The sequence below is a fragment of the Panthera leo genome, chromosome D1, assembly GCF_018350215.1.
Source record: "Panthera leo isolate Ple1 chromosome D1, P.leo_Ple1_pat1.1, whole genome shotgun sequence".
NCBI lineage: Eukaryota > Metazoa > Chordata > Mammalia > Carnivora > Felidae > Panthera > Panthera leo.
Genome location: NC_056688.1, coordinates 46,671,658 through 46,684,116, shown reverse-complemented (window position 1 = coordinate 46,684,116; position 12,459 = coordinate 46,671,658). Strand labels below are relative to the sequence as shown.

General features: G+C 39.3%; 1 protein-coding gene across 4 annotated transcripts in view; it reads right to left on the bottom strand.

The window, feature by feature from the left end:
- SYTL2 (synaptotagmin like 2) overlaps positions 1–12,459 on the bottom strand; it is a 115,365-nt gene that overhangs the window by 86,701 nt on the left and 16,205 nt on the right. The gene's annotated exons all lie outside the window — the stretch shown is intronic.

Genomic DNA, 12,459 nt, shown 5'->3' with positions numbered 1-12,459 from the left:
ATCATGGGACTTAACTCTATTGCATGTTAATTTTATTAAATTTATGCATATCAGAAGCCTACAAAATTATCAGACTTCAACATTCATTTAAAAAGAAAAGAATTATACCAAAAAAAAAAAAAAAAAAAACAAACATCATCTTAACTCTTAGTTTTAATTTCTTTTTACAATCCCACAGAGCTGGTAAGGAAGACAATGTTTCCATCCCTAGATTTATAAACTAGTTTCCATCAGCCCTGGGAATGACAAGTTATTCCCACCACAGCCTCCTGCCAGCTGCAACATGCAACATTTGCATGTATTTAACGTAGTACCTTCTTATTTGCTTGTTACTACTTATTTGAACCAATCAGTCAGAAGTCAAGGTACATTGGGAAGAAGCGGGAGGTGAAAAAAGGGCCATTTAGGCCAAGAGAAATCCCACACCCACGCCACACTGAAGTCACTGTCTAGTCCCCTGACACAGTGGAAAGCACAAGTGCCCCTGAAAGCTGGAAGACAAAACATCAAGCAGGTCTACTCTGTGGGACTCAGTTTCACCTGAGGATAGAGGTTTCTTGTAATTCTAAACAAAATGAAAGAAAACAAAATACATTTACTAAATGTAAGAGTCGACAGAATAGAGTTTCAGTATGAGCTCAAGCAAACAACACAGCCTATTTGAGAGCAACTAGAAATAAAAACCTTCTTTGAGGATGGAAAACAGAAGGAAAAGTGGGATTTCATTTCTTCCCCAGGCATTATCTGGCAAATGTTGAATATCTTCCTAGGAGTAAAAATGTGTGTGAGCAGGGGAGAGGGACAGAGGGAGAGAGAGAATCTCCAGCAGGCTCCATGCTCAGCACAGAGCGTGACACAGGACTTGATCCCATGACCCTGGGCATGACCTGAGCCCAAATCAAGAGTTGGAAGCTGGGGGTGCTTGGCTGGGGGTGTCTGTTTAGCATCTGACTCTTGATTTTGGTTCAGATCATGATCTCACAATTTGTGAGTTCAAGCCCAGAGTAGGGCTCTGCACTGTCAGCATGGAGCCTGCTTGGGATTCTCTCTTTCTGCTCCTCCCCTGTGCGCACACGCTCTCTCTCTCTCTCTCTCTCTCTCACACACACACACACACATACACACACACAAAATAAATAAATAAACTTTTAAAAAATGGTTTAAAATAGTGTTGGACGCTTAACTGACTGAACCACCCAGGTGACTCCCTTGTCTTTTTATAAAAGGAAAAGCAGATCTTTAAACTATTTTTGCAAAAACTTCTTTTATTCTTCTGTTTCCAAAACAATACAAAAGAATGATTTTTAAGATTTTAAATGAGATTTTTAATCATTATGAAAAGTTACAAAAAGTCTGAATTGGTTCAGGAGAATTAAAGAGAGTACGATGTTTAAATTTTAATTTGTGAGGTCTATCAGAGGCTTAAATGAGGTCCAGACTTCTAGTTTTTCTCCAAAGAGGTCATATACTAAGAGCTGTAGGCCACTGAAGTCCAAAAGCCAAAGGTAATTTTCATTTATCTATTTCTTAGAAGAAAATAAGTAGTACAATGCCTAGCTCAAAAAATAGCTGTTGAATAAGTGCTAAATGAAGAAATAAAATAGCCCCAAATAAGGCCTACCATTGTACCCAACTAAACTACATAAATAGCAAGAAAAAAATCCTGTTCATATCAGCTTGGTTTGTAATAGCCAGAAACCAGAAATAACCCTGATGCCCTTAAACAGGTGAATAGTTAAACTGTGGTATATCCATATTATGGGATACCACTAAGTGGTTAAAAGGAACAAATTACAGCTACATACAACAACTTGGGTGAATCTCAAGGAAATTAAGCCAATCCCCAAAGATTATACACTGTATTGTTCCATCTATTCTTGAAATGGCAAAATTATAGAAATGGAGAACAGAAGCACCTGGACAGCTCAGTTGGTAAAGCACCCAACTCTTGTTTTCAGCTTAGGTCACCATCTCACGATTTGCGAGTTCAAGCCCTGCATTGGACTCCACATTGGCACTGTGAAGCCTGCTTGGGATTCTGTCTCTCTTTTCCTCTCTCTGCCCTTCTTGCATGCTCTCTCTCTCAAAATAAATTAAAAATATAAAAAATATTGTTAAAAATATTAGAAATGGCGAACAGATTAGTGGTGGCCAGGGGTTAGGGATGAGGATAGGGGAGGTTATATGGTTATAAAAGAAGAATGGGAGCAATCCCTATGGGGATGGAACTGAGAAGTCTCTTGGTGATAGTGTTGGCTACCTGTGATAAAATTGCATAGAATTTAATTACATACGCGGGCACACGAACACACATGATATTGACGTCAATATCGTAGTGGTGATTACTGTACTATAGTTATACATGATGTTACTACCATTGAGGGCAACTGGGTTAAGGGTACACAGACCTCTCTATATTATCGCTTATAATAGCATGAGATTCTATGATTATCTCAAACTAAAAAGTTTGTTTTTTAATTTTTTTTCTTTTTTAACGTTTATTTATTTTTGAGACAGAGAGAGACAGAGCATGAACAGAGGAGGGGCAGAAAGAGAGGGAGACACAGAATCTGAAACAGGCTGCAGGTTCTGAGCAGTTAGCACAGAGCCCCACGCGGGGCTCAAACTCACGGACCATGAGATCATGACCTGAGCCGAAGTCGGACGCTTAACCGACCAAGCCACCAAGGCGCCCCTAAAAAGTTTAATTTTTAAAAATTACCTTGAATCAATCTCTCCTCTGCCACCATCAGCACCACTAATTTGAGACTGTGTGTGTGTGTGTGTGTGTGTGTGTGTGTGTGTGTGTGTGTGTAGTTAACACATTAAACCTTTCCTAACCACCTACATAGATCTCTCCCACTTCTAAACTCACAATGTACCAGGGCACCTGGGTGGCTCAGTCAGTTAAACATCAAGTCTTGATTTCAGCTCAGGTAATGATCTCACAGTTTGAGTTCAAGACCCACATCGGTCTCTGCACTAACAGTATGGAACCTGCTTAGGATTCTCTCTGTCCCTCTCTCTTTGCCCCTCCCCAACTCATGCTCCCTCCCTCCCTCTCTCTCAAAATAAATAAACTTAAAAAAGAAAATGAACTCACAATGCACCAATTGATTTAATCATACAATCAAATTCCTGTTCTTACATTAAGGACAACTATTTTAGGACTCTTCTCTCTTCACCTAGGGTAAAAGCACCTGAGATAGAGCCCATTTCTTAAACTTTTTTAATACTCTCTCAGTGCCTAGCACAATGCTGAGCCTAGAGTATAGACTGAATAAAGTGTTTTCAATTAATTAATTAATTTACTTATTTATTTTAAAGTAGGCTCCATGCTCAGCATGGAGCCCAACACAGAGCTTGAACTCACAACCCTGAGATCAAGACCTGAGCTGAGATCAAAAGTTGGATGCTTAACCTACTCAGCCGCCCAAGCACCCCTGAATAAAAGTGGTCTTAATAAACAAATAAGTGGGGCGCCTGGGTGGCGCAGTCGGTTAAGCATCCAACTTCAGCCAGGTCACGATCTCACGGTCTGTGAGTTCGAGCCCCGCGTCAGGCTCTGGGCTGATGGCTCAGAGCCTGGAGCCTGTTTCCGATTCTGTGTCTCCCTCTCTCTCTGTCCCTCCCCCGTTCATGCTCTGTCTCTCTCTGTCCCAAAAATAAATAAACGTTGAAAAAAAATTAAAAAAAAAAAAAGAAACATTAAAAAAATAAAAAATAAAAAAAAAATAAACAAATAAGTGAATCAGGGCACCTGGGTGGCTCAGTCGGTTGGGTGTCCAACTTCAGCTCGGGCCTGATCTCGCAGTTTGTGAGTTCAAGCCCTGTGTCGGGCTCTGTGCTGACGGCTGGGAGCCTGGAGCCTGCTTCGGATTCTATGTCTCCCTCCCCTCCTCATGCTCTGTCTATCTCTGTCTCTCAAAAATAAATAAACGTTAAGAAAAATTTAAAAAGTAAATAAATAAGTGAATAAAAGAATGTATGCATTTTCTACCGCCCACAGTAGGGCTGGATAAACCAGAAATTCACAATGCTTTTGCTCCAATTTTCTGAACTTCAGAGGTCAGCAACAGCTGTGCCCACTGCCTTACAGGCCTACTGCAAAATTAAAGGTCATCTGCAGCTGAGCCTACAGTAGCAGCAAGCACATACAGAGATTCAGTCAGACAGCTGCACTGATCATTTGCTGTATGATCTTGTGGTAGTTAATTTCTCTGAACCTCAGTTTTCCCATTAGCAAAATGAAGAATAATACATATTTTTGCATGCAGCTTTGTAAATGAGACATGGTGTACATAAATACCCCAGCTCAATGCCACCTATGTAGAAGCTCAAGAAATGTTTATATCCTTCCACAGATACTTCCAGACACTGGTGTTAATTTCATAGTTCAAAATGGTAGCCAATTCTTAGTAAATTTATGCCTTTTTAAACAAATAAGCAGTGTTTCCTTCATGTAGCACCTTTCCTCTAAAGATCAGACTTTGCTTCCATTTACAATGGCAAAAGTAATATGGACAAAGTAAATGGAGATAGAGGATGGAGTAAATGGGAAGAAGCCAGTTTGAGCGGAAGATGATCAGGGTTATATATGGGTAGCTGTTAGGATAGTGTATTCCCAGTACCTTTTCTGGTAAATCACGACAGAAGGCTTGTTTTGGGCTGGCTCCCCTCCCCCATAGTTCCTTGCAGTGGTCCTGCCCAAAGGCAGCATAGGCAGTAGGGAAAGACACCCACAATGTCTACCGACCCCAAGAATGGTAGGCTGGTCGTCCTGAAGGGAAGCAGGACCCTATGGGAGGACCTATGTTTATCTTCTCTGCTACAGAAGTATTTGTTTTTAGGGTAAGTCTAATGCTTCCTTCTCAGGGCTGGGAGTGCCTTAGTCCATTCTTACACTGAGGGTGATAACTCTTCCCCTAAGTATGCAGCTGTCTGAAAACATATTTGCTATGGATGTGTCACTGGGTCATGAGGAGTTCTCTGAGAAATACTTCACACATGGGTGTCTCCATGACCAGGCAGTAGAGATATTTGCTGATACATGAGGCAGAGACGGACAAACACTGGATATGGTTCCAGGGTCCAGGTTTTAAAAGAATTTACTAACTCAGTTTGTCAGTCAACAGCATTTTGAGCCTTGACTATACACACCTGGTCTCTGGTAGAAGCTGAGTAGAATCATGCATGACTGTGACAGAAAAGGTGATTTTCCTTTATGGAACTCATATCTAATTCTGCATACTCACCCATGTTTGCTTTACTTATACCATAATGATTTGTGTGAGACAATAGCACATTTTATCAACACAAAAATCTTAAAAATAGAACATCATTCCAAGCATATTCTCTGTAACTAACAGAAACATAATATACAAAGAATATAAAAATATATATATATAAGTATGTCCATCTTAAACAATGAAGTATGACATATCCCACAGATTTCAGAAAAGATGACTGCACCATTCAGAGGGATTATAAGGTTTTAAAGCTTTATAAGTTTTATTATTTTATTTATGTATACAATGAATAATACCCTTCCTACATAATTATTATCTACCAGACACGATACTAAGCCCTTCAAAGAATCATCTCATTTAACCTTTAGAATAAAAAATGATATACCTGACATTTTTCCTATTTTGCAGATGAGGAAACTTGAGCTTACAAAGACCAAGGATATCAAACCAGAATCATCTGATTCAGAACCACTATTCTTGATCACCACAATAAGCTACCTATTATATGCTTGCTTGTTTTAGAGAGAAGGCCAAGGTTATTATTGCTATTATTGAACTAAGAAAGTATACAGGATTGCTCCTTCAAACATATTTAGGTTGCACCTCACAAACTATCCATAAGCAAATATTTTGAACCATGGAAATGGCAATTTCACTCGGTTCAACCCAATGAAATATGAAGACACAGAATGACATATGCCTATCCCCAGCACAGCCCCTAACAGGACTTTGGACAAATCATTTAACATTTGTAGTCTTCACTTGCTTGACCACATAAAATGAAGAGGTTGAACTGAATGTGTCTTTAGTTTCTTTCAGCTCTATAATTACAAGGGAAGAAGGGGGAGAAGCACAGTAATTCATTCGTCCAACAATTCTTCATTAAGTGACTATTATCTGTCTAATAGTGTGTTTTCTCTTTCTTTCTAAATTCACTTGCATTGCCAGGACAGCCTCCCAGCAACTTCCTCTGATCCCTGGGTCCCACATGTTAGAGAGAAAGAACAGCTTGAAGATCCTCGCTAGTCTGCTAGTTAGGCGAACTGGGGTGTGCCATATGGTGTTGGTAGCTCCTGCCCCAACACAATTCCACCATGGACGAGAAAACCAAGGGACCCAAAAATCACTAGGATAAAGAGATGAGGTATAGTGTGGAAGAAGAAATGGGACATGGGAACAAATGTGTATCTTCCAAGGCAAAGAACTTTCAGTAAATATTCTGGCTCACAGTGATTTCCAGAAAAATATTCCACTCCTTTCTGGACTTCACTCGCCCCTCTTCAAGAAGTCAGAAACACACACTTTTGATTAAGACAAAAACAAACAAACAAAAAACTCCAGAAAGGCTGTCAACTGCCTCCACTGCTCTGTGAGCTAGCTGATTCTGAACTATTCCAGAAGAGTGGGTTTGAGGGAGTTCTGTTGGTAGAGCTATCCAGCTTTGCTGCATATGGCACTTAATAAGCACCTAGTCCCAACCCTTGCAATGACTGAGGATTGGGAGTAAAGGGTTACAGGAAACACCCACTGCAAGCCTGAGGACTGATTCAATACCTGGCTGTGCTCCTCTGCCTCAGTTTCCTCATCTGTAGAATAAAGACTAGGATAAATGACCTTGACACATCTTTCCTATTCTAAAGGTTGACCAGCCCTTTATCTATGTTTTTACCATCCAATCTGCCATCTGTTCCTTTTGCACTGTCCACTGTGGACACAGAAAACAACTGTTTTCCACCACGCCTACAATAGGTCTTCAAATACATACTTGAATACTCTCATGAGTGCCCACTTCATTTCCTCTCCTCTGGCCTAAATCAAAGTTCTGAATGAAGTGGGGCTAGCAAGATACTGAACCTAACTCATGTTGGGTCATGTGCCAGAACTTAAAGCTCATAAGGAAGAGAATACATGCAGCTAATAGCTGTTTGCTTTCTCAACTTCTTGCAACTGAAAAAGACCCATAACTCTCAACCTCATACCCTGGGAGTTCTACCACCTGTTATAGGAATACAAAAGCTGCAAAAGAAGGGGATTAATAACATTGGCATGCTGACAGTCTAGCTAAGATCGACTGTTCACACAGTATGTAACAGTGAACCGTCTATAGGACAGATTACTATTATGTGATATATTTAGGTGTATACCCAGTAAGACAAAAAGGAAGCCATATGAACAAGGTCAGATGAGGGATATAGTCTGCTTCAGGGAAAGCCTATTGTTCTGTAGATTGAACTCTTCGAATCACTGAAAAAGATATAACTTACCAGGGAAACCATGATACCAACCCAGCCTTTAGTGGGGAGTGGTTTTCAAATTAGGGGTGACCCTGGGCACTACCAATATAGCCCTCAAACCCACTCTTCTGGAATAGTTCAGAATCAACTGTCTCACAGAGTGGTGCAGGCAGCTGACAGCCAGCTGACCTTTGCCTTTCTGTATTCTATTCCAAGTCAGGGCTGTTCATTTCTCTTAACCTGCTGCTTAACTTTCTAGTCCATTTAGTGCAGACCATCTTTAAATGGGGCTACTTTGAAATGTGTCACTTTAAGTACCTTAAAGTCTCCAGAGGAATTTTTTTCCTCTTTAAATATTTTTTAGAAACAATAAACCAAAGAGTCAAAATGATTTCACAAGAAAAGTTATCATAAAAGCAAATTGTTTGTTGCTAAACTGCACCCCCACCACCACTCAGATTCTTAGTTTCAGAGTTTTATTACCTCTCCTCTTCATTATAAAATATAAATACTTATAAGGAAGGAGGTAATGTGAGAATTGTTATTAATCAATGTCTATGTTTTAGAGATGAGCCATTTTCTTTTGAGACTGAATTAAAAATCTCCAATAGACAGACATGGAAAAAAGTTTCAGCCACCTCAAATTTTGGTAACATCCCTGAAATGTAAACTGATTTATCCCTAACTAGTGTTTTATAAACTTGTCCTTAAAAAGGGAATGTTCTCAACACTTTCTGTCATGGAAATTGTTCCAACAGGCAAATAAATAGGCATTTCCATGGTTAAGGCCTCACAGCTGTCACATTACTTAGTTCTGCACAAATGAAAAATCCTAGTACCAAAAAAAGGCTGGAGAATCTGTCGCTGGAAGCCAACAATTGTATTTTCACATTGTTTTAGTCAGTATGCTCCCTCAATGCAAATATAAACCCTGCAAAATATTTAATTAAAAATAACTATGTCGTCTAAAAAACAAGTCCAGCACAACTGGAAGCATGTCAAAATGAGAACTTAATGCTCTGCCATCTTTAATTGACGATGCTATATAATTCATTAGAGAAAAGGGCTCACAATTCCTCAATCCCCATGGTCCAATGACTCAAAAGTACAGATTTAAACTCTAAAGGGCAATAGAACAAGCAGTAAAACCTCCTACTTTCTCAAGGTCACAGAATAGACTGTCATAGCCCAAAACTCACAAGAATCCAAATTCCCAACTAGGCATCATGTATCTCCTTGAACTGGTTCCCTATTGAGGGACCTTGAGTTTAAGAAGTCTTTTCTGATTACATGGACTTGATTTCTACTATTTGCCTGATATTAGAGGAAAGAAAAAATCATTATATTATGGCAGGGGGGTACAAGACTCAAACATGAATTCTCATTTCTTTCTGATAAAAATGTAAACAATTTTTTAAGATTTACATAGAAGTAAAAGAAAAGCAGAATTTCCAGAAACTGCTCCAGGAACTCATGGAAAATGGAGCCCTTCACCTGTACTTTCCTTTCAGTAAATAAAACCAAGAGATACCAAGAAATAAAATGCCTTTAAAAAGCCCTAGTTTCCCTCTAATGATTTTTGACAAGAGTGCCAAGATCATTCCATGGGGAAAGGACAGTCTTTTCAAAAATTGGCCCTAGGAAAACAACATATCCACATGCAAAAGAATAAAGTTGGGCCCTTACCTAACACCATATAAAAAATTAACTCAAAATGAATCAAAGGTCTAAATGTAAGATCTAAAACTAAAAACTCTTAGAAGAAAATTCAGAGAAAAAAGCTTCATAACATTGGATTTAGCAATGATCTCTTGGCCATGACACAAAAGAACAGGCAACAAAAGAAAAAAATAGACAGACTGGACTTCATAAAAATAAAAATTTTGTACATCAAAAGACACTATCAACAGAGTAAAAAGGCAACCCACAGAATGGGAGAAAATATTGAAAATCATATATCTGAGAAGGAATCAATATCCAGGATATGTAGATAACTCCTAAAATTCAAAAACAACAAACTCCAGTTCAAAGTGGGCAAAGGACTTGAAAAGACATTTCTCCAAAGAAGACATACAAATGGCCAATAAGCACATGAAAAGATACACAACATCACTAATCACTTGAGAAAGTTTAAATTAAAACTACAAGACACCATCTCACATCCATTTAACTGGCTACTATCAAAAAAAAAACCAAAACACCAAGAAATAACAAAGTATTGGTTGATAAGGATGTAGAGAAACTGAAATCCTTGTTTACCACTGGTGGGAAACTAAAAGGGTAGAGGTGCTGAGAAGCACAGTACAGCCATTCCTCAGAAAATTAAAAACTGAATTACCCCATGATCCAGTAGTCCCATTTCTAAGTATATATCCAAAAGAACTGAAAGGAGGGTGTCAAAGATATATTTGTACCCACATTCATAACATTATTCACGATAGCTAACACATGAAAGCTACCCAAGTGTCCACTGATGGATGAATGAATAAGCAGAATGTGGTATATCCATACAACTGAATATTGCTGAACCTTAAAAAGGAAGAAAATGCTGGTCTATGTTACAACATAGATGAACTTAAGGATATTATGCTAAGTGAAAAAAGTCAGTCACAAGAAGAGAAATACTTTATGATTCCACTTACATTACATACTTAGTCAAATCATAGAGCTAGAAAGCAGAATAGTGGTTGCCAGGGGCTAGGGATAGGAGAGAATAGGAAATTATTATTTACTGGATATAGAGTTTCAGTGAAAATGTAACTGAACAAAGGTGGGTTCACTCCTTGGTAAGTCACAGAAACCACACCAGGTCAGGTATTAACACAAAGAAAAAAACTTGGTTTGCAGCTAACTGTGACTCAGAGAGAGAGAGAGAGAGAGAGAGAGTAAGAGAGAAAGAATGGGTTAGGATGAATATTTAGATAGGGAAGCCTTGTCATTGTATGTAGAGGCAGGCAAATGATGGTACATGTGCCTTAAGGAAAACCTGTCTATACACATATTGTATGTTATATAAATGAGACTGAGGCTCCTTTGTGGGCAGAGATTTTAGTATTATAATGAGGTATAGGTAATTGCCTGCCATTCTAGGGGTCACGTCTCAGGAGTCAGGGGTTAAACTCAAAAGGTCTGTGTGGTCTGGGCAGAGGTCTTGTCAGGACAGTCGCCATCACCTGAGGGGTGGTGTCCAGGATCATTCGCCTAAGATAAAGGTAAGCTGGAAAGAAGAGCTTGGGGTTGGGAGCAAGGGGGTGGGGGAGGATGTAAGACAAAGGTTAGTGAGTACAAACAGGTGGGCAGTAAAGGTCAGGTCTTGGGGTCTAGCTGGTGACCTGGGGACAGCTGGTGTCTGGAAATGGATGACGGTGATGGTTGCACAACCCTGTGAATGTGATGCCACTGTACACTTACGAAAGGTTACAATGATAAATTTTATGTGTATTTTACCAAAATTTAAAAAATGCAGGAAATGCCTGGGTTCCTATTTCCTTATATTACCCCTAAGGACAGGTTAAGTGGCCTGTTTCTTACCCACATTTAAGTTCCAGAATTACCACTTACTATGTGATCTTGGGCAAATGACTTAGCCTTTCTGTATTTCAGCTTCTTCATTGGTAAAACATCTACTTAAAAATGTGATGTGAGGATTAGATGATTTTCCATGGGTAAAGCACTTAGTCTAGCACAGTAAACCCTATGTATTAGTTGTTATTACTATCACCACCACTCAATCTATTCTCCATAATCCAAATAAAATTTTACCCATCCAAGAAGAAACAATTTGCATTTCATTCTCTGAAAGATGATGGATGGCTTGGCCCCAGGTTCAGCACCTGATCTAAAAGTAATTGAATATTCTCTTCCTCATCCAGAACACACTAATGGGAATTAGGGTCCAAGTTACTGTGTTCTTTGGGCAACAAAAGAGTTAAGATACTTATGTCCAATTGCTTTCATCCAGCAAATGTTAACCAACCATGTACCTAGTGTATGCAGAGCATTGTACCAGGTGCTGAATTTATTTGCTCATGGTCAGCACTTTCCATGGCAGTCTCTGGAACCCAAGTCCTTGTTTCCTTACTGAAGTGTGCTGGTCATCTGAAAGAAATGTTATATGAAAGCATTTCCCAGGATGAAATTAACAAGAATACAAGAGAGTACCCCAACTGTCCATTTCTATTTTCCTCCCTATAGTTTTATTAAAAAAAGAAGAAGAAGAAGAAGAAGAAGAAGAAGAAGAAGAAGAAGAAGAAGAAGAAGAAGAAGAAAAACAACCCTCCACTTATTTCAGATTTAATAAAGCAAACTGTTCTCAGATAAGTTTTGGCCCAAAATCTGTTAAGAAGGGAAATGTCAGGCAAACTTGCTTTGAAATTGGCAAAACAACAGAGCAGACCATCCCCTCTTTCCCGGGGAAGGCACGTGAAAAGAATCAGAAAAGCCACTAACTGCCATGCATGGAGACCCACCAGGACTGGGAAAGGTGCACTGATATACAGAGCATGCACACGAAAGCTACCCTCACCAAAGAAATCTTCTCTAAAACTTCCAGTCGGGAAGCTAACTAACACTTCTCAAAACTTAACATTTACGGAGGTCCAGATAAGATTTAGTCACTTGTGAAAGAGCTGATATGTGTTCAGGCAGGACAGAGGTAAACAAAACAAAAAGCACTGCTTTGGGAGTAAGACCTGGGCTTGAACTCCAGGGTTACCACTTCTCAGCTCTGTGACTCTGGGAAAATATTAACTTCTCTGTTTCATTTCCTTATCTATATTATATGGCCTAAAATTCCTGCCTTTGAGGGTCTTTGTGAGGATTAAAGGAAATGATTCATACCACACACCTAGCTGATGTCTGACACAATGGAAACTCAGCATGATGGATGCTCTGTCCACTTTTTATTTTCAGGCAGGAAAAATGGCCCAAGGAACTCAACTCTTGATATGGAAGAATAATGACAATGGATCCCAGGC